The sequence below is a fragment of the Stenella coeruleoalba genome (genome assembly GCF_951394435.1).
Source record: "Stenella coeruleoalba genome assembly, chromosome: 3".
NCBI lineage: Eukaryota > Metazoa > Chordata > Mammalia > Artiodactyla > Delphinidae > Stenella > Stenella coeruleoalba.
In genome coordinates, this window is record NC_137148.1 from 107,219,570 (window position 1) to 107,239,304 (window position 19,735).

At 37.1% G+C, this 19,735-nt stretch overlaps 1 protein-coding gene across 1 annotated transcript in view; it reads left to right on the forward strand.

The window, feature by feature from the left end:
- Positions 1–19,735, forward strand: part of CHSY3 (chondroitin sulfate synthase 3) — a 277,410-nt gene that overhangs the window by 35,917 nt on the left and 221,758 nt on the right. The window lies entirely within an intron of this gene.

Sequence of the window (19,735 nt, forward strand, 5' to 3'; positions counted from 1 at the left end):
CATGTAAAAGAATGTGAAATGTATCATTTTCAATATGGTTAGAGAAAAGTAACAATAAACATATTTATGATCTGGAATAGTTCAGCTCATTGTTATTCAGCTTGAATGTACAGCTTAAAGAGGCAAGATTTTAAATATAAGTGGTTTCCATAAATAGCATTTTTAGGTTTATTTGCATTAGGGTTTCTATGTCACCAGCATGGGAGAGATGCTGAGAGCTATAATAAATTTGGAAATTGTCTTCAATCACAGTTTTACTTTTCATGTACTTTTTATTACAGTTTAAAGTATTGTTTTTCCTTTATTATAATTGATGTAGATCTTTTTTTTTAAACTTCTTAACAGCACCTTAAAACTTCTCTGGTATCTTTTTTTGATTATTTCATTGCCACAGTCTTGTTGAATGGGTAAGCATTTCTGGTGCTGGTAATACTGTTTAAACAAACCTTAGAAAATCCCTAATCCTGAGAACTCTGAATAGAATTGGTTTCATGACAATAGGTGACCATTTGATAAAGTTAAAATGGCTTTTACTGGACCCCATTAATACCCAGCTTTCTTCTGTTCCCAAAGCTCTCAGCACATCTTTCCAACAGGGTCATTATGTTGCCTTGGTTGGTTTTACAGGCCTTTTTATCTACTTGGCTTTGTCCATAGGAGGATGGTTAGGGTTTGGCATCCAGCAGAGAGATACTCACTAAAACTATTGAATAAATGAATGAAACTTGATTTCCTGAACACTGGAGGACCTCAGAAGGTTTTTGACCGAAAGTAACATGGTCAAAATGTGTCTCCAAAATATTTATTTCCTGATACTTTTTAAAATGCCATTGATCTTGGGATTTTATTACTGGATCCACTTTTTAATCAATAAGGAAAATTCAAAGATTGATTTTTTTTCATGGAATGGCTCAAGTAAATTTATTTTTAATTTTAAAAGATGGCTATATTAGGTGAGCAAGGATTTGGACATTTTACTCGAATACATGAGAAAATGGAAATTATAAAAAGGATAAGTTTAACTCCAGCTCTGGTTTTTGTTAGATTTATTTGTTTTAATAAATGTTTTAAAACTCTGGATGTAACATCTGTGATAATTTGGAAAAATGTGTGACTTTTATCAGCATTATTTTAGTAAATCCGTTGTTTTATATACTAATTATTTTTTAAATAATGGATTTGTTTCATTGTTTAAGACGTAAACTAGGTTTTACTTTTCCCGAAGTCTATTTGGCAGATTTTTATGGAACATTTTACATGTACCCTACTTCCAGTGTTAGCATGCATAGGGAAGAATGTAAGAAAGGACTGCCTTTATAGTAATTTTACTTGAGGTCTAGTGTTCTGAGTTATCAAATTATAATTTATTTTCTAAGCTATTCTGAATACTGTGTCTACCAGAGGATATGCTCAAACCAGCAGAAAATTTCAGCAGCATGTTGTGAGCTGAAATTCTTCCCAGAGTGACTTGAATTGGAATGTTTGGTTGATTGCGGCAAGTCTGACTGGCTTTTCACCATAAATGGTACAGACGTGAGTTTTCAGAAAATGGGCAATGGAAATTACAGCTAATGCATGGAATACACCAAAAGGGGTAATTGCTTCCTTCCTTCCCTCTTTAAATTTAGTACTTCTAACATTGCTAAAGTTGCTCAAAATGCTTACGTTCCTAATGGTACCGTATAAAGTCAGTAAAAGCAGCGGAGGTATGTAATAGTGATAAAAGGGTTTGAACTGAGAGAGAATAACAAATGTGTTCTCATTGGCCCATTATCTCTTACAATGCTTTCATGTGAAACCATAGCAATATAGAGAAAATTATTCCTCAGAATGGTCTGAAATTCCCAAGTTGATCCCTTTCATTTGAGAATAAAATTTTAGATCATTTACCCCTTTTAAGGAACAACAGTCAGTTGTCATCACCTCCTCCTCTAATATCTGAGCATACTCTACATAATATGCACTCAGCCCTGGGATGTTTCCCTGACACCCAAAAGCCCTAAAGTGCTCCAGGCTTTACTCATCCCTGTGTTCCTAATTTTAAGCACCACCTCAGAAAGCCTTTTCTCTGATCACAACTTTTTTTCTTTCAGAATAATCATTCAGCTCTTCCCTACTTTTCTTTCCACTAGCCCTTTTCTTGCCTTCCATCCTTTCATACCTATGATATATATATATATATGTATATACTTATCTCCACACCATAGTCTACAATTTCACTAACACTTTGCTTTATCATAACTCCCTCTAAGCCCAGACTTTCTTATAAAAGCACAACCTGATGTCAACTTGTACAACAACTGTGTTTTCTGTAATCAACATACTTAAAAAAAAAAAAAAAAACTTTCAATAGCGATTTCAAACCTTCTCTTATTTCTCATGTCATTTTCTACAGAAGACCCTGTTTCTTCCATGCAAAAGAAAATGAAAGTCATCATAGAGTAACCCAGCTTCCTTCAACCCAAATCAGGAAGCTACCTATATCTGTAGCCATCCTTTCAGCTTTCCCCTTAGTTACATAAGAGGGGTTCTGGCCATATTGTACCAATCCCTTCATCTGGGGTTTGTTTCCTGTATCCTCAGCTCTCTCAAAAAATTTCCATTATCAGTTACTCTCTTCTCTTTCCCATGCCAACTTTTTCATCTCAAAGGAATCACTGTAATCAAGACTCAGACTCAAACCCCCATGATTGAAAGCGTCCCTCTCAACACCATCCTCTGCCTTTGATCCTCTGATCTCAGTAAATAGCACAACTCCAAGCCAATTGCACATAGAAACAGGAGTCATTCATGAGCGCTCTCCTTCTGTCACTCCCTGAATTCAGTCTGTCCCCAAGTCTTGTTGATATTGCCTGCTAAAGGTCTCCAGAATATCTATTTCTTCCATATCCCCACCCTAAACACCCTCATCTAGGCTGGCATCACCTGCTACCAGAGAGATTACAAAAGCCTCCTAATTCATCAAGGCTGTTCTCCAATATGAAGCTGTATTTATCTTTTCTGATTATAACTATGACCCGTCACTCCTTTGCTTAAAACTCTTTAGTTACTTCAAATAGCAAACAAAATAAAAAGCAAACTCCTTTTTGTAGCCCGTAAGATCCCACATGGACTGGCCCCTGCCTGCATTTGCGGCCCTGCCTTGCTCTTCCTGCTCCCTATTTTCCAGCTCCACCGGCCTTCTTCCTCTGGTCCAGCAAAGGCATCCTGTTTCCTCCTCTTCGATGGTGACATCAGATATCTGGACTCTGGCTTTTTGTATATATTAACTCAGTGGCAGAATTCTGGCTTCAAGGATTGCATTCAAAATAAGACTTCAGTAGAAAGAGAGGAGTTCTCTAGAATTATCTAAATTATCTAGAAGGGTAAATTGACTCCGAGAGGTTAGAGCACATGGATTGTGAACTAGTTGATAGCTACCTTGGGTGTTGGTAGCTGTTCTGGAGCAACGAGTTTAGGTGGGGTTTGTGGTACATGTTGTGTTGCTGGCGTTCTGCCAATCTCAAGGTGGTTTCTAGGAACTCAAGCTGGTTGCCAGGGCTCCAGTTTCAGTGGTGAGGCCAGGATGACCAGAGTTGACCATTGCTTATAATCAGCCCAGTAAAACTATGGTGTGATAGAGAGAGATGACCTCTATGCTGAGCCAAGGATTAGAATACTATTGATTATTAAAGAAAAATATGACCTTATTTTATTTCTCAGACTAGGGAAGTGGATTATAGCTACTACAAATACCTTACATTTCTATAGCATTTTGCTGTTTATGAAACTATTTTCATCTACTAACTTGGTTCATATCTTAGCTCTTAAGGTAGGCACAACAACCATTTTTCAAATTCTTTTTGTATAGAGGAGGAAGCTAAAAGAAAGGTTATAACTTCAACATGACCTACGAGTTTCAAAGCCAGAACGAACAGCCACATCTAATTCCTATGCTTCTTCTCGTGGGGTTGGTATAAATTTCAACACTATTCTGATCACAGTGTGTACTATTAACATATTAGTGAAGTGTGATGTAGTGGGAAAATAACTAGCAGATGACACTGAGGAGTCAATTTTCAGCTGATTTTCACAATGCAACCCTCTATTCAGCAGTTAAATTGACCTATTTTTAGTTGTCTTTGGGATGGAGCCCAGAGCAGTACTGAGCAGAGTCTTTAACCTTCTGCTTGGTGTTACTTGCCCTTAGTCATCATTTGAAAGTCTCTGATGTTATTTGACTCAAGGAATACACATTTTCATTTTCTTCTACAATATTGGTTCAGCCGATGTTGAGGCCTATAGAATGTTAGGATTTTCTAAATTTTTTTGAGAATGTAAAAAAATAAACCTAATAGGTGATTCTGCATGTGTGTGTGTGTCTCCTGTAATTCACTTGCGATGGAAAATTTCTGAGTTATGGTAGAGCTTAGTTTCTCCATCCTCACCTCTCAGAACCTATGTGCCAGTCAGGAATAGATAAAGTAGGTTATCTCCACATCAGGCCCACCTCATGGACAGCAACGAAGTCTAGGCTAGATGGGAATGAGATAATCATTCAGCTTCTTCCTCAGAAGCCAGGCTTTCTATGTGGGCTGGAATTTGCTTCCAGAGAAGAGAACCTGATGTGCCTGCTGGCCATGTGATCCCTGAGTGACTGACTGCAAGTCTGATTTGACTCTGTGCATATTTGTGTAGGAGAAGAGATGTGTCCTTGGTGAAAGGTGAAATTCCCAGTAAGTACTGCCACCATAACCTGTCTGGTCCAATCATTCAGGCTCTTGCCTTGCTTGGGAAGAAGGAGGTAAGAGAAGGTGACAGTGGTCCAGGAAAGAAATAGTTATAACCTTCCTTGAAGCTAGGGGCTAGTGTAGCCCCAGTGTACATCCATATACAGCTTGGGGGATTCCCATAGCTCCTAATCCATCCCTGACGATATCAGATGCCTCTTTTCTGTTTGGGATCCCAGCTGGAAACTGTGCATGGTCTCCAACTCTCCTTATTTTAACAGCCACTATTTAACAGTCTAGGATTGGGTTATTCAGTATGATTTTTTTCCCCCTGTGTATAGCAAATAGTATGTACAGAACCTTAATCACTTTAGAAATATTATTAATTACTGACATAAGACAGGTTATTAGTAATTCTGGTGTGTTTAAAATTCAAATCAATACGAAGAGTCTTTACTCTTCCCTGTATAAACTCTAACTCTTGAGCTATGAAGCTGCTCACAGTGTAAACATTTCTTTTCTTCCGATATTTTTAACTTTTAGAGCTATGGTTGAAAACACAAAATATTCTTAACTTAACCTTTTTTTCCCCCAATATATTTTCTGTCATTCAAACATGTATTTCTTTTTTGTAATATGTTTAGTCTGCTATCAAAAAATACAGGTTGAATCATTTAGAGCCTTTCATTTCTACCAATTTAAACTTTTGATTTTTTTTTTAATTGAGAAAAGGTTTACATGTCTCACGAGAATGCTGTATTGGTGTCTACCTTATTACCAGTCTAAACACAGTGCACTATGATTGTCCCTCTTGTCAGCATCAGGGGCTGTAGATGTGCTTTTACTTTGCCATCAGGACCCTATCTTTGAGTATTTTCTTGGCTGCAGTTTGAAAGATACACGTTAATGCTGGTGGCTGTGCAATGTCAAGAGGGGCATGTGTGTGTGTGTGCCTGTGTGTAGATATGTGTGTGTGTGTGTGTGTGTGTATGTTTATGTGTGATGAGGGGATGAAGAATGGTAGGTACTAGAAACTGCCAGGCTGCTGGGTCACACACGTCAGGAACCATCTCTGCTTGTACCTATTTCTGCTGCAACTGTGTCTTTTTTTTTTTTTTGCGGTACGCGGGCCTCTCACTGTTGTGGCCTCTCCCGTTGCGGAGTACAGGCTCCGGACGCACAGGCTCAGCGGCCATGGCTCACGGGCCCAGCTGCTCCGCGGCATGTGGGATCTTCCCGGACCAGGGCACGAACCCTTGTCCCCTGCACTGGCAGGCGGACTCTCAACCACTGCGCCACCAGGGAAGCCCCGCAACTGTGTCTTTTTAGTTAAAAGTAATAGTTCTGATCTTATTGAAGATTGAGGTGACTGGGATTGTGATTATTCTTTTGGCAATTCATAGAATGTAAGTTCATAACAGGAGATTTTTAAAAATGTGCTTTGTTCACTGTTGTATCTCCAGTGCCTATATCTGTATCTGTGTGGTACATAGTAGGCAGTCAATAAATAACTTTTAAATGAGCGAATGAATGAGTAGATGAACTGGTCTTAAAGTGACAAGTTAAATACTAATACTCTGGAACTAATCCCACTGCATCCAGCACACAAATTGATGTAGGTCATTGTCTTCTAAAATTTAATTTCAGTGTGACATTTTTATAAATATATTACAAGCATTAACATAAGCTTTGCATATTAAACTTATTTGTTCAAAAATTTCAGTGCCTATTATATGCCAAGAAGAGTTTTAGGTGCTAAAGTTTCCAAGATGAAGAAAGCCAAGTCCCAGCCCTCTTGGAATTTACATTTTAGTTTAGAAAGACAGACAACAAACCAACAAATAAATTATTCTATGTTAAGTGCTGTGCAAGTGTTACAAAGAAAAATTTTAAAAAGCTCTCTTTAAGATAACATGAAAGGAGAGACCTGAAGGAAGTGCGGTAGTGATCCCTGTGAATATCGAAAGAAAGAATGTTCTAGTCAGAGAAAGTACAGAAGCTTTTCGGTGGCAACAAGCTTGATGTACTCAGGGGCTTAACAAGCAGGCCAGTGAGATGAGAGGAGTGAGCAAGGCTAAGAATGGTAGTATGGAGTCAGTGAAGTCCTGGGGTATAAGCAGACCATTGTGGGCTTGGAATTCATTGTAAGGATGTTGCTTTTTCTTTGAATGAGCTGGGAAGCCAATGAAGGCTTGCTGAATGACTTAGTGAATGGAACCATCAAGAAGAGAGGGTAAGATCTTCTCCATCACCTCTGTGGGTGATTGGCTAATGAGGCCATCCCGTCCTTGTATCCATTTGGTGTCTGCAATATTGCTGTACTTGCTCAGGACAATATACTTACAATCAGAGCTAGCCAATGAGAGATCTGTAGGTAAGGCAGATGACACTCCCCATACCTCTAACCCCTCAGCACATGTTTATTTAAAATGTTTCTCCTTTTAATTTTTTTAATTCCAGAGTTCACCATTGTTTTGAATTCTCTGGGTATGAGTGTTAGCAAAGACTTGGATTTAAGAGGAGTTTGCTTTTCAGGAGTAAGAGGCAAGAGATTGGGCAGTGGTGTGGATGCACGTTATATCATAGAAAAAGCTCTGTAATGGGTGTCAGAAATCTGGTTTTCAGATCAACTTCTGATAAACACTGCCATTTAACTTTGGGCAAATGATGCTACTGCTTTAATACTTAAATTTATCATCTTAAAATAAGCAGAATTTGGCTAGATCTATTCCAAGGACTTTGACAGTCAGTATCTTAGTCAACTTGGACTGCTATAATAAAGCACCTTAGGCTGGGTGGCTTAAATAATAGAAATTTATTTTTCACGGTTCTGGAGGCTAGAAGTCCAAGATCAAGGTGCAGGCCACTTTGGTTCCAACTGAGAACTCCTGGAGTGCAGATAGCCACTTTCTATGTCTATTCCTGTAAGGGTACTAATTCCATCATGAGGGCTCCACCCTCATGACCTAATTACCTCCCAAATACCAATAAATTGAGGCTTCAACATATGATTTTGAGGGACACAAACATTCAGTCTGTAAGAGCCAGCTTTAAAATCTGTGACACCAATCACATGTTCTTTCATTGTATTGAAGAATTTCCTGCAGCTCATCTAAAGTTTGCTTTAACTGTCAGTACTGACAGTTAAATAAATGTTGTATGTAGTTGCTTTGTGGAAGCCTTTATTTTAGTTATCATATGCTATTTTGGTGTTGCAGTGGGCCTTGCTGTTGTTCCATTTAAACACACCGTATATTAATACATTGCTTCTGAGAGTAGTTGAAGAAAAGTTTTCAATCTACTTTCTTTCATTGAAACAAGATAATTGAGAGGTTTCAAAAAGAAACCTGGAGTAGTTGGGAGGTTACTAATTCCAACATATAATTGATAAAGGGTAATTTTTTTCCACATTTGCCAAACGTTTTCTTCTACAGTAATTATCAATATTTGTTGCAGCAATAAGAAAAGAAGTGTAGGGATGCCTCTTTTGGGGTCACCAGAGACTTTGTTTTATATTATAAAATACTTGTTCATCACCCATTGTCACTTGTAAAACTTGCTGGTAGAAAAATATTTCATTTAGTGAGATCAGTCTTAAATTCTTGTTTTAAAAGCTATTCAGTGAGGAGTAGTTGACTAAGTCTTCTCATGTTTCATACATTCTGGATTCTATTCATCAGAAGCATATTTTGATGGGGGGAGATCTCTACACACTTGTAAAAATGTAAGGGGTCACCCTAACATTGCTGGCAACTTGCCTTATTCTGGATGTTATTCTGTAAGTATATTGTAGGCTGTCAAAGAAAAATTCTCTTTAAAGTATTAGAAATGCCAAATGGTTGGAGGATAACAGCTGCAGAGACTTTTTGAGGAGTGTTTGTATGGTAGAAGCTAGTGTGGAATATTTTTCTTCTATTTAATCTGTTCATCCATATAAATTTATCTTTGGAAATTATTCAGTGCCTTGTATCTAACAGGATGCTATGTATGGTGAATGACAGTAATCAAGGTCTCATTTCTTAGTGCATAGTTCAACAGGTAGGCAGGGCATTCTGTACAACTTGCCGTCCTGCACAGGTTTGCATCCTGGATCTCCAACCTGCTTGCCCAATAACCCTTATCTCTCTTAAACTTGTGTGTGTTTATCGGAAAACAGGGCAATCATGAAACCCATAACTTAGGGTTGTTAGAAGCATTAAATTGGGTAATAAGATGTTAACAAAATAATATAATTTTAATAGTAAATAGATATTTTTATTTGGGGCTTAGTACATTTTAAATCAAAATGAAAAGACTCCCAAGGTATACCCATCAAATCAGTTTGGAGTTTATGGAGCTTGCAAATTCAGAAGAAATTCTTTACTAAATGGGAGCTTTTCAGTTACATAAAAATGTCCAGTTTTATTCCGTGGCTTCTCGAGGGACAGCCTGTAACTTACTATTGAGGATCAGTTTTCTTGAAACGTGTTTTGCTCTGGCCTTGAAAAGGGAAAGAAAAAAGGCAATAAGAAGTAACAATAAGAAGGAAGCTGCGTCTGACTTTATTTTCTCTCTTGGTGACCCGTTGCCTGTCTCACACTGGGCACACTGTGAGTAATTTTATACTTAAAGTCAAAAGACTCCTTGTGTAGGGTCTCAACGTGTCTAGTGTTACTTGAGTGGAGAGCAATTTAAGAAAGCAGTAATGAATGATCCTGACCATCTTCTATTTATATGACCAATTTAGAGTGACAGGGTTGTAATGGAAAAAACACTCGTCTTATATTCAAAGGACCTATGTTTAAAATCAGTCTTCAGTGCCCTCCACTGCCCTCAGTGTTCTAATCTGTAGAATAAAAAATTATGCTTCTCTTACAGATTCTCTGGTTTAATGTACTTCACACACGATAAGTACCCCCTATATGTTAATGTGAAACTTAATCCAATTATTTGAGGTTGGCTTGATTCAAACACTGGTTTGGAGAAATATCAAAAATCTAACAAACTTATTTGAAATTGTGGTTATCTGGGTATTGCTCTGACCCATGGTGTATCACCATTTGTGTAACAAAATGGTTCTTCTGTATATGGGGATAGGAAATAGCTTAAATCTAGCTTAAAATAGCTAGATTCACCTATTTCAATTTTATTTTTCATAATTGAAAAACAATTATCTTTTGTTAAAATTTTTCAGAATTTAAATATTTAACATCATAGAGTCTTTCACATTTGTCATCACAATATTTTAAAAATGCAACTTTAATAATTCTCAAAATTGGGGATTACATTTTAGGTATTGAAAAGTTAATAAAAGATAAATGAGTGAGCCATAAAAGCAGGATATCTTGGTATAGCTATTTTAATCTGTATTTTCCCCCTTAGAATTCCCCTCATTTCATTTTTATCATTAAAAAAGGGATGATAAAATATTACCTGTCTCTTCAGATAATTTTATTTATCTAAATGAGATTGACTAAATAAAATAAAATTAATGGCAAAGAAGCTGCCTGACTCAGGTGCCAGTGGCCTGGGGAGGACAGAGAAGTGGCTCTAGGTCCTGAAAGTCTTTTAACATAATCAATAGGATAATGTTTGGTTTTAGGATAGAACTAGAAAATGGTTCCTGGGCAACACTGTAATCAAGTATTTAGACATCTGGCTCAGGGAGATAAATGAACACAGCAAATCCCAAGAGAATTCCAAGCAGAAACTTTTCCTCTAATGTATATTGGTGGAAGGGAAGAGAAGAACACTTTAGAGCATGAAGTGTAGCTCAGAAAGTATGAGTTTAAGAAGAATGAGAATGAGGCTGAGGGCTTCCCTGGTGGCGCAGTGGTTGAGAGTCCGCCTGCCGATGCAGGGGACACGGGTTTGTGCCCCGGTCCGGGAAGGTCCCACATGCTGCGGAGCGGCTGAGCCCGTGAGCCGTGGCCGCTGAGCCTGCGCATCCGGAGCCTGTGCTCCGCAATGGGAGAGGCCACAGCAGTGAGAGGCCCGCATACCGCAAAAAAAAAAAAAAAAAAAAAAAAGACGGGAGAGAATGAGGCTGATTATAGAGGATAGTGTATAACTTCCCAGGCCACATTTATGTAGGCTGAGAAAAGGAACTTGAAAGTAGATGTATTCAGTAAATGGAGGGCCTTTTATACCAGTCTAAAGAGTTAACATCTGATCCAAGAAGAATCAAGTAATATGAATGAAAACTATTTTTAAACGATCATACCTGACAAAAAGGATTTATATGACATACAAGTTATAGATGTGCTCCTACATGTGTACCTTGTTTCCTTTTAAATATCCTTTGAAGAGAATAAAACAAATTTATTTCCGTAGAAATTAAAAATAACTTCTGACTGTTCCTTTTGTGGCTAGATATGGCATTTATTTGAAAGGTCTAATATTTACCACTCACTGCTACTATTTGGTTCCATAAAACCCTCCAATTATCTGAGAAAGCCAAATGTGATCTGGGCTTTCTTGGCAAAAGGATATTGACTTTCATTAAGACTGAATTGCAGTACAGACCTTTAAGCCTTTATCTGCATCTCATTAACTGGCATGTGATTTGGGAGAGTGGCCATTAATTATACAGATGATGATGAGTGAATAGAAAGGATCATTCAAAGGCAAACCATACTTAAACATGACTGTGTCCTCAAGCCGTTATTCACTTCATCTGACGGATTAATTTGCCTAAGTGTTTGGAGTCAACCAGAGTAAGGGTTTTTAAAGGACACATCTAGAAGCAACATTAATGTCAAGTTTTTTTCGTTTAATTTAATTCACTGCTAAGTCATTTGTCTTGAGTTTGCATGAATGCTTGGTTGAAGTGGCAAGAAAGGAGCATATATGATATAATAGGAATAAATCCTGAAAAGCTGCAGATCATTTTTTTTAACTTTAATCCATTTGAATGAAGATCAGTTTTTATGAATTAAATTCATCTCCCCCATCATAAATTATGATGGTGTACTCTTCTAAAATCTACTACAGGTTAAAATAAAATGTTTCCTTAGTATAAAGATAAAAGAAGACCTGTTGTTAAGATGTCAGCAAGTTGATTGTGTCGTGTTAAACATAGACTGAACAGGAAATCTGCCTTCTGCTTTCATTTCTCTTAGAGTGGCATCTTCTCGTAATATATTTTTGTAAACCCATTGTAAATATAGATTGAAATGAGTATGCAATAAACTCTGTGAACTTTCTGTTTTCAGTTTTATTTGTGCAGGTAATGTTTTTAAACTTTGGCCACGTGCTCTCAAGTTTGACCTTTTTCTAAAGTCAACCACTTGCATCTAATTTTTGTATGCAAAATTCACATCATTTCTAATATTAAAATGATAGGCCTTAATGTAATTCAGCAAACTTTCATTGAATATTGCGTGCAGAATGCATTGTGCTATATTAAATCGTGTTGATGGGAGGTTGAAACTTGGAGCAATTAACGTTTACCTTGGAAAGGCAGGGTAGGGAAGAGGATTTTCCCACAACACTCATGGCGTGGATGAAGTGTTTACTCATCTGATCTATTTGGTTTCTCACTGGTTCCTTAAGAGTTGAGATGTAACTGTGTCTGTAAATGGCAGATATTTCTCACAATTTGAGCAAAAGCAAAGGGGAACCAATAATTTTGATTGTAGAATTTTATTAAATGGTAAACGTTCTGTGACAATAAGATCTTGGAGCAAATGGGCCAGGGTGTATTTAAACACTCTTCTTGAGATTTTCCAGGCTATAAAGTGCAGTGTTCCCCAAAGTTCAGGCCACTAATAGTCTGTCTGCATCTGAAATAGATGCGATATTTGTTAATGCAGATCTCTTGACCCTACTCCAGACTTGAGTCAGAATCTCTAAGTGGAGCTTGGGAATCTGCATTTAACCCAGTTATTGGATAATTCTTAACCACTGATTTAAGTTATCTTTCTAGCATTTGAGGTGATGAGCAATTTATTTCTCTGAAAATTGTCTATACTTAATGGATATCACATAGTTTAATCAGTGTTGTTATGTATTGGTATATATTTTACAGAATTACTCTTTCAAAAGAGGTATCTGTGGGTCAGTGGAAGTAAGTTGATGCCATTGTGACAGGTCTTTTCCTATTTTCTTATAAAATGATACTTCAAAAATTTACTTTGTACATGTACACGCAAACACGCACATAAACATACACATGAAGTTAAGAGCTGGCATAGCCAGGGTTAAATAAGTTGGTACAACTTTGGGACTGGAGTTTTGGAGTCAGTATAAATACCACTGTATTAAAAGTAGTTGATACTACTTCTGTTTTCAAGGTAATGATTTACTCATTAATGTTTAATGCTTAAACGTTACTTAATGTAATTAAGTGGATCATGTTTTATGATGCATACTTTCTTCAACTAAGCATTAGATAATTGTAGTTAAGCATACTGATTGCATGCTAAACACATTTTCTTGCTCTTTATAGACATTTAATTTAAAATACTGTAAGAACAACTATCAGTTATTTTTCTTTACCTCTGAATGAACTCAGGCCTGAATAGAAACTTTATCCTAAAGAATTTAATTCATTTCTCTTTACACAGAGGACATAGAATTTCAAAGCATGATGTAAGTGGATTTGCAAGATTCTTTGGAGTAGAAAATATATCCTCCTCCCCAATTTAAAATTCTTTTATTCAGCAGCGGAATCATGTTGGTAAGGTATTCTTAGTGCTTTTTCTGCAATAGCTAACGGTCAGCCAGAGATATAAGCTTGAACAAAATGTTCTACTTTAATTCATTAAGGCAGTTTCGGTTGAATCAAGGGGAAAAAAAGAACTTACAACCAATGACTAGTGAAGCATTATGCATGTATTTATTTGTTGAATAAATAAAATGAATGCTGCACTTCTTTCAGTTTCTCCAGCACTCCAAGCTATTTCCTGCCTTCGGTTTTGCCACATACTGTGCCTCTGCCTGTGAAGAGGCTCCCAAGTTTGCAAAGCTACCTCCTTCTCATCCTTTAGATTCCCACTCGGAGGTCATCTTCTCAGATTGGCCTCATTTGACTACTGTATTTAAAGTAGATCTTCAGTTACAACTTTTGTTTGCTTCTTTCTTAAGACTTATTACAGCTTGTAATTGTTTTGTCTGTGGACTCATTTCTTGTCTGTCTTTTCCACTGGGCTGTAAGCAGCTTGAAATCAGAGAAAATTCTTGTCTTGTAAACATTGGTATCATCTGAGCCTAGCAGAAGGACTGACACACAGGAAGTACTCAATATATATATTTGTTTGACTTCAGGGTTGGATGGATGCATGGATGCATGGATGAGTAGCTGAATAATAAGTGCTCTTGGGTTGAAAATGTTTACAAAGAGAGATCTTAAATGACATGCTAACTAATGCTTATATCAGATCTTAAATGGCATGCTAAATAATGCCTATATTTGATCATTGGTGAGGAACAGAGAACCCCTCAGAGTAATTTTATATTTATCTAAGCTATTTGAGTGAAATTGGACTAATTGAACTGGAGCATTTTGTGGCTTGTGTCATTTTTCCTGAGATGCTGTGCTTTACGTACACTATTAGTGTGACTCGGTTGATACTACAGATATACTTTTCTTTGTATAATGGTGGACATACATTTTCTCCTTTCTGTAAAAAAAGACATAACTTGTGGGTATAATATGATTAATAATGCCACCAGCTACCCTAGGCTGTAAAGCCACACTGCCAGAATTCATGCTGTGATTTGGACTTGGTAAATGTCTAAACTTGATGATACATAGGGTGGCATTGGGAAGAAAAGAGAATTGATGTATGGAACTCTAAATTATTATTGTTCAATATCAGTGTAAATCCCTCTGCTATGCCAGATAAATATAAGAATTTGGCAATTCTTTTCCATGAAGCTAGAAAATTAAAGTTTATTGCAGTATGTACCTATAAAATATATACTTAGCACATTCCTTGGTGTTCTTTTTAAAAATACATGAAAACATTTAGAAGAAAATGGAATGTTTGGAATTCAAAGGGAATGTACTGAACAGGTCCAAGAGATTGAAAATGAGAAGTTTCCAGAATTACTCTTTAATTTATACTAAGATGAAAGTCACTCTGCATGTATTTTAATTTTAATAATAAGGTAAGAAACTGCATTTTAGATTTGGCGTCATTTTACAGAGAAAGATAGTAGATATTTAATATGTTATATAATAAGTTGTTTTCAGACATGCTGTTTTGAAGATATCCAAAAATAATAATAAAATGTATGAGGTTGGTTCTTAATTTTATTTTCACATGCTACTCATTTAGCTTTATAAATTTCAACCATTGATTAATAAAAGACTAGCATTAGAATACTTTGTACTGTAAGTTTAATTGTTTATTACATTATATTCCCAGGCTGTGAGCTAGGCAAGTTTTTTAATGTATATAGATACAGGAACTCTACCAGTTAGTATTATTACCTCTGTTTTACAGATGAGAAAACTGTGACTTAGAGAAGTTATTGGTCTAAAGCCATATTGCTAAAAAATTGCTGAGTCAAGTTTATCTTCTTTCAAAGCCCAAATTCTTTATGCTGTATCACATTGCTTCTAGAAAATAGCTTTAGCAATTTAAAATAATATTTAGAGATATTATTAGTGTAGTTTATATTTTCCATTTAGTCAATCATTTATAAGAAATGACCAGGCACTGAACTGAGAATTAGGAATAGTCTAAAATTACGCATGAAACCTGTCCCCAAGGACCTTATTTTGGTAAAGTGAGATTGTTGCTAGTTGGCTGTAAATTTCTGTACATGCTTGGGCTCTACTGGGAATTTAGCTACACTATTTCATCTCTAGCTAATTCAAACTGTGGAAGGACTGCTTCCCCTAGAGCAACTCTCCCTGTGCCTTGTTTAACCAACAATGACTAAATCATTCTGGTAGGAGACAGCTTTTCCCTTACGAATCAGGTTGGAATTTCGACTGCATTAAAATACGTAATTTGAACAAAAAGATTTTCAGTGTTGCCTGCTACCTGTGGAGTAAATCTCCATTAGTTAGATTGACTTTAAAAATACATCATCAGTCTCTAAATGTAAAAACATTGCAAATTGTCTCTAGATTACCACTCTGAGCCGTCAAATCCAAAAGGCCAGTTATCTACCTCCTTATTCCCTAAATTTGCCCTGGTGGTTATTGACACTAATCATTTCCTGTAGGGTTCTCTGTGCTTGGAGTGTTTTTGCTGCTTTGGCAAATCTTACTCGTATTTCATGTCTGGCTCAAGTCATCTTCCTTGGCGAAGGCATTCTCAACTGTTCCCATCCCTGTTAATCATCCCTTCCCAGAATTCTTTTAGCCCATATTGTTTCACAGTTCTTTGTTCCCTAACCTGCTGTATGCTCATTCATCTCTATCCTCAGTGTGTGACTGTATTTTCAAATAGGTTGTAAACATCTGATGATCAGGGATCATATCATACATTTTGTTTGTTTTTGTAACACCCAGCTGGGACTGCAGACACAACTGGCGTTTAATGCATGTGGGTTTAATTAATAAACCCAATTACTAGGTGAGGGTTTGTAATTTCTAGTGATGATCAGCTATAGTTACTTAACTCTTTTCAAGGTGAAACCTAATTAGACTAGGACTATTTCATCAGCACTGAGCATTTCGGTAGGAAAAGATTTTACCTTTGAGAACAAGGGGGAAATTCTAAGCAGCAATCTTTACTTGCTACCATTCATTGTCAATCACTATGAGACAGAGGGCCCAGGGCACAAATTTTTTTAGCTGCAAGGAACCTGCAATGAAAGAATTTGCAATTATACTTGGTTTGATACTTTAATTTTGAAGGTTCACAAAAGTGTAATTGTTTGCATTTAAAAATGAGAAATCTCATGTTGAAATCCATTAAAAGCTTAATTGAACATAAGATGTGCTTATAACTTTATCATTGCCAACATGTGGACTGTCATATTGTTCCATTCAGCCGAATTGTCTCTCTGACAGTGTCATCATGGGCTGTATGCTTTTGTGTTTGTTTTTGCCTTTAACTAGATAATAAAGCTCAAATGTGTCTAATTTCCCATAATAATCCATTGTCAGGGTGCCATCTGTAAACTTGTATATTTCATATTTTTCCAATCTTTTTATGATCTGAGTAACAATATGTATACCATAGAGTAATACTTCCTTTTATTTAACCCAATACGTAGCTTTAGGAATTACCACTAAAGCTGAGTGTTGCATAGGGGATGGGGAGAGGAGTTCCTCAGTGCCTGAGGTGAACAGTGTTCTACTCATATGTGCCTATGATTGCTCTCTCTCAACTGGAGTGACCTCTAACTGTCCATTCATTGCCTCTTCCTAAAAGGGAGAGATACTCCTATGCATATTTGTTGTTTTATTTGTGTTTAGTATTTTAGTTCATGTTCACCTTTGAAATAACAAAATGTATTTTTTCATTTAAATTCAGAATTTATTAAAAGTTCTAGCCATACCAATATCAAAACAAACTAAGAAAAGCCCAGTGTCTAAACAGACTTCAGGGTTCTAGAAAGATAAAAGGATGGAAAATCATGCAAGAGAGAGGGGATGACTTGAGGACACTTAACCCCTGTCCCTGGAATGTTTCCCTTCCCACTTTCCATTTCTAGTATTCCAGGATGTGCTGAAACAAGCCCAGTTTAGTCCTCTCAGCCTGTATATATATATAGAAGGAGTTATCCTGATGTTTCTTCATAACCTAAAATTCTTGATTAGTAGTAGCCCTTATTAGCTCATTAAACCTCTTCACGTCTGTTTCAGGAGCTCTGTCCTGGGAAATCTGCACCATGAAAGCATCTACTGGCCTATTTCTGCAGTCATGTTGTATGTATGTATATCTGTGTGTCTTGATGAATATGGGAAAATGCCCCACAATTGGACCCTTTACGGACACTTCCTCCACTCAAAGCCTGAACTGTAATAGACAAGAAATAAGTAGGGAAACTCTCCTCTTTGTTCTTCTCCCAGTGTCCAGTTCTTAGGTTTGGCCATCTTATGTGCTCTCAGATGCCTGCGTACCCTAACTGCCTGTCTTAGTTGTGTGCCCGGTGTCTTCTCATCTTCTCTGTCTTGTAGGCCTGTCTAGCCTGCTCTGCCCTTTTGTCCCATGTACTACCCTGTTCCTTCTTATATGACCTTTAGCCCACTGACTGGGCCTTGTGAGGGGTCGTGACCATCCTTTCTCATCCTATGATGAGTCTCATGCCTTCTGTTGCTCTCACACTGTAGTTCTAAGTCTCTCACATGATGCTGCCTGCTCCTCCATCCGCTTTGAGGGCTCTTGCATTACATGCCTCTCTTGTGAGTTCTTTTTCAGCTCTGGTGTTTATGATCCTGCCTCTACCCATCATGCCTTATGAGGAGTTCAGCCCTATCAGCCATAATTGTTGATTCATATCATATTACTCAGTGTAAGATCATCTGCTTTCCAAAAAGAGTTTATTCCTGTTTTATTTCTTCTAATTTTATTACACCTTTTATGAAGAAGTTTAAAGAGAATCTAGAATCCAATCATACTCCCAGCTTAGCTTTCTCTAACTGCACATTCAAATGAACTGAGCAAATTTTGCCGATTTTTATATGTCTCTGAATTATATTCCTGTATGACTAGCTACTTTCTGAAGATAACACTCTTGTTCCTGTTCTAATGAATATAAAATGTTTCATAGTTGCTAAATTTTTGAGTTAATTGAAAATGTAACGTAGTTTCTTCAGGATTTCAAAATTACTATTTTTTCTCTCTCTATCTGCCTTTCAAATAACCATGGCTGTTTGGTACGATTTCTGTTAGAAATTTTCAGCAGTCTGTACTGTCATTTTGTAAAATCTCCTTTCTTCCATTTTTACAGGCAGTGCTTTGATTAAAGGCTTCATTACCTCTCCTCGAGGAATGATGAGCTGCATTCTCACAGTCCATCCCCTCTCCAAACAATTGCTTGTACAGTAATCTTTCTAAAATGTGTCATTCTGGATAAGGTGTTTTATGCTTAGGGTTCTTCAGTGTCTCCCTATTGACAAAAACCAGACTTTACAGCAAGATCTGCCACTGCTTGCATTCTCAATAAAAATTACCCTACTTGCTGTAAAACCCAAACCACTTGTGTTTTCTCTTAGAATGATATGCTGTTACACAACACTGTGACTTTTTATATGCTGGATCCTCAGTCTGGGACGCTTTTATTTTGTCTATTTGGCAAATTCCTATCTGCCCTGCATTCTTAATAGATTGACCACCCCTGAAATTTTTGTAGTTGTAAAAATAACTTATTAGCCCAAGTAACTAGATATGCAATGTTAGAAATATATTTCATCAAATATATTTTGGAGCAAATGGGATTTCCTGGCACACAGCTTCTTTCTAGTAGTCCTTAATCTGAAGGGATGCCTTTGAATTGTTGATGCCTTTTATACTGATCTGGTTTCACTCCTGCCTGGATCTCCTGAATCACGTACAAGGGATGGAATGTGCCAGTCTGGGTGTTCAGATTATTACCACAGAATGGGGAAACTAACTAGCCGTTATGTGGACTGACTCTGGCTTGGTGATGCTGTTACCCTTAATAAGGATTGGACCAGTCAGAGGAACAGTAATTCCAATTGAAATGTTTAAAATGTGTTTATGCTCTCTCTTACCCTCCAGTGCTCTTGATACAGTTACTTTGCTCATCTTTAAACTAGGATTCTGAAGCACCAGAATCTTTTAAGTTATCGCTGGTGAAATAAAAGTACCATGGTTGAGAATAAAAAGCAAAGGCCCCTGTGTACTTAACGGTTCTTCAGGGCTGTCAAGTTGGGTAGTTGGTGCACTGCCTAGAGATTCTAGAGAAACTGCCTGGTGCTGCTGTAAGGGGTGGCCCTGGGAACAGAAAGCTGAGCAGGTTTCTCTTCATTGGGTGTCCAGGTGGGCAGCACAGCAGACGATGAAAGAATCACATCTGCTTTTACAGATTTCATGCCACTGCAGAGAGGCCTGTGTTCTTTTTGTAGAAAGGATCTAAATTTATAATTTATACTGGAAAATATGTTTTTGGCATAA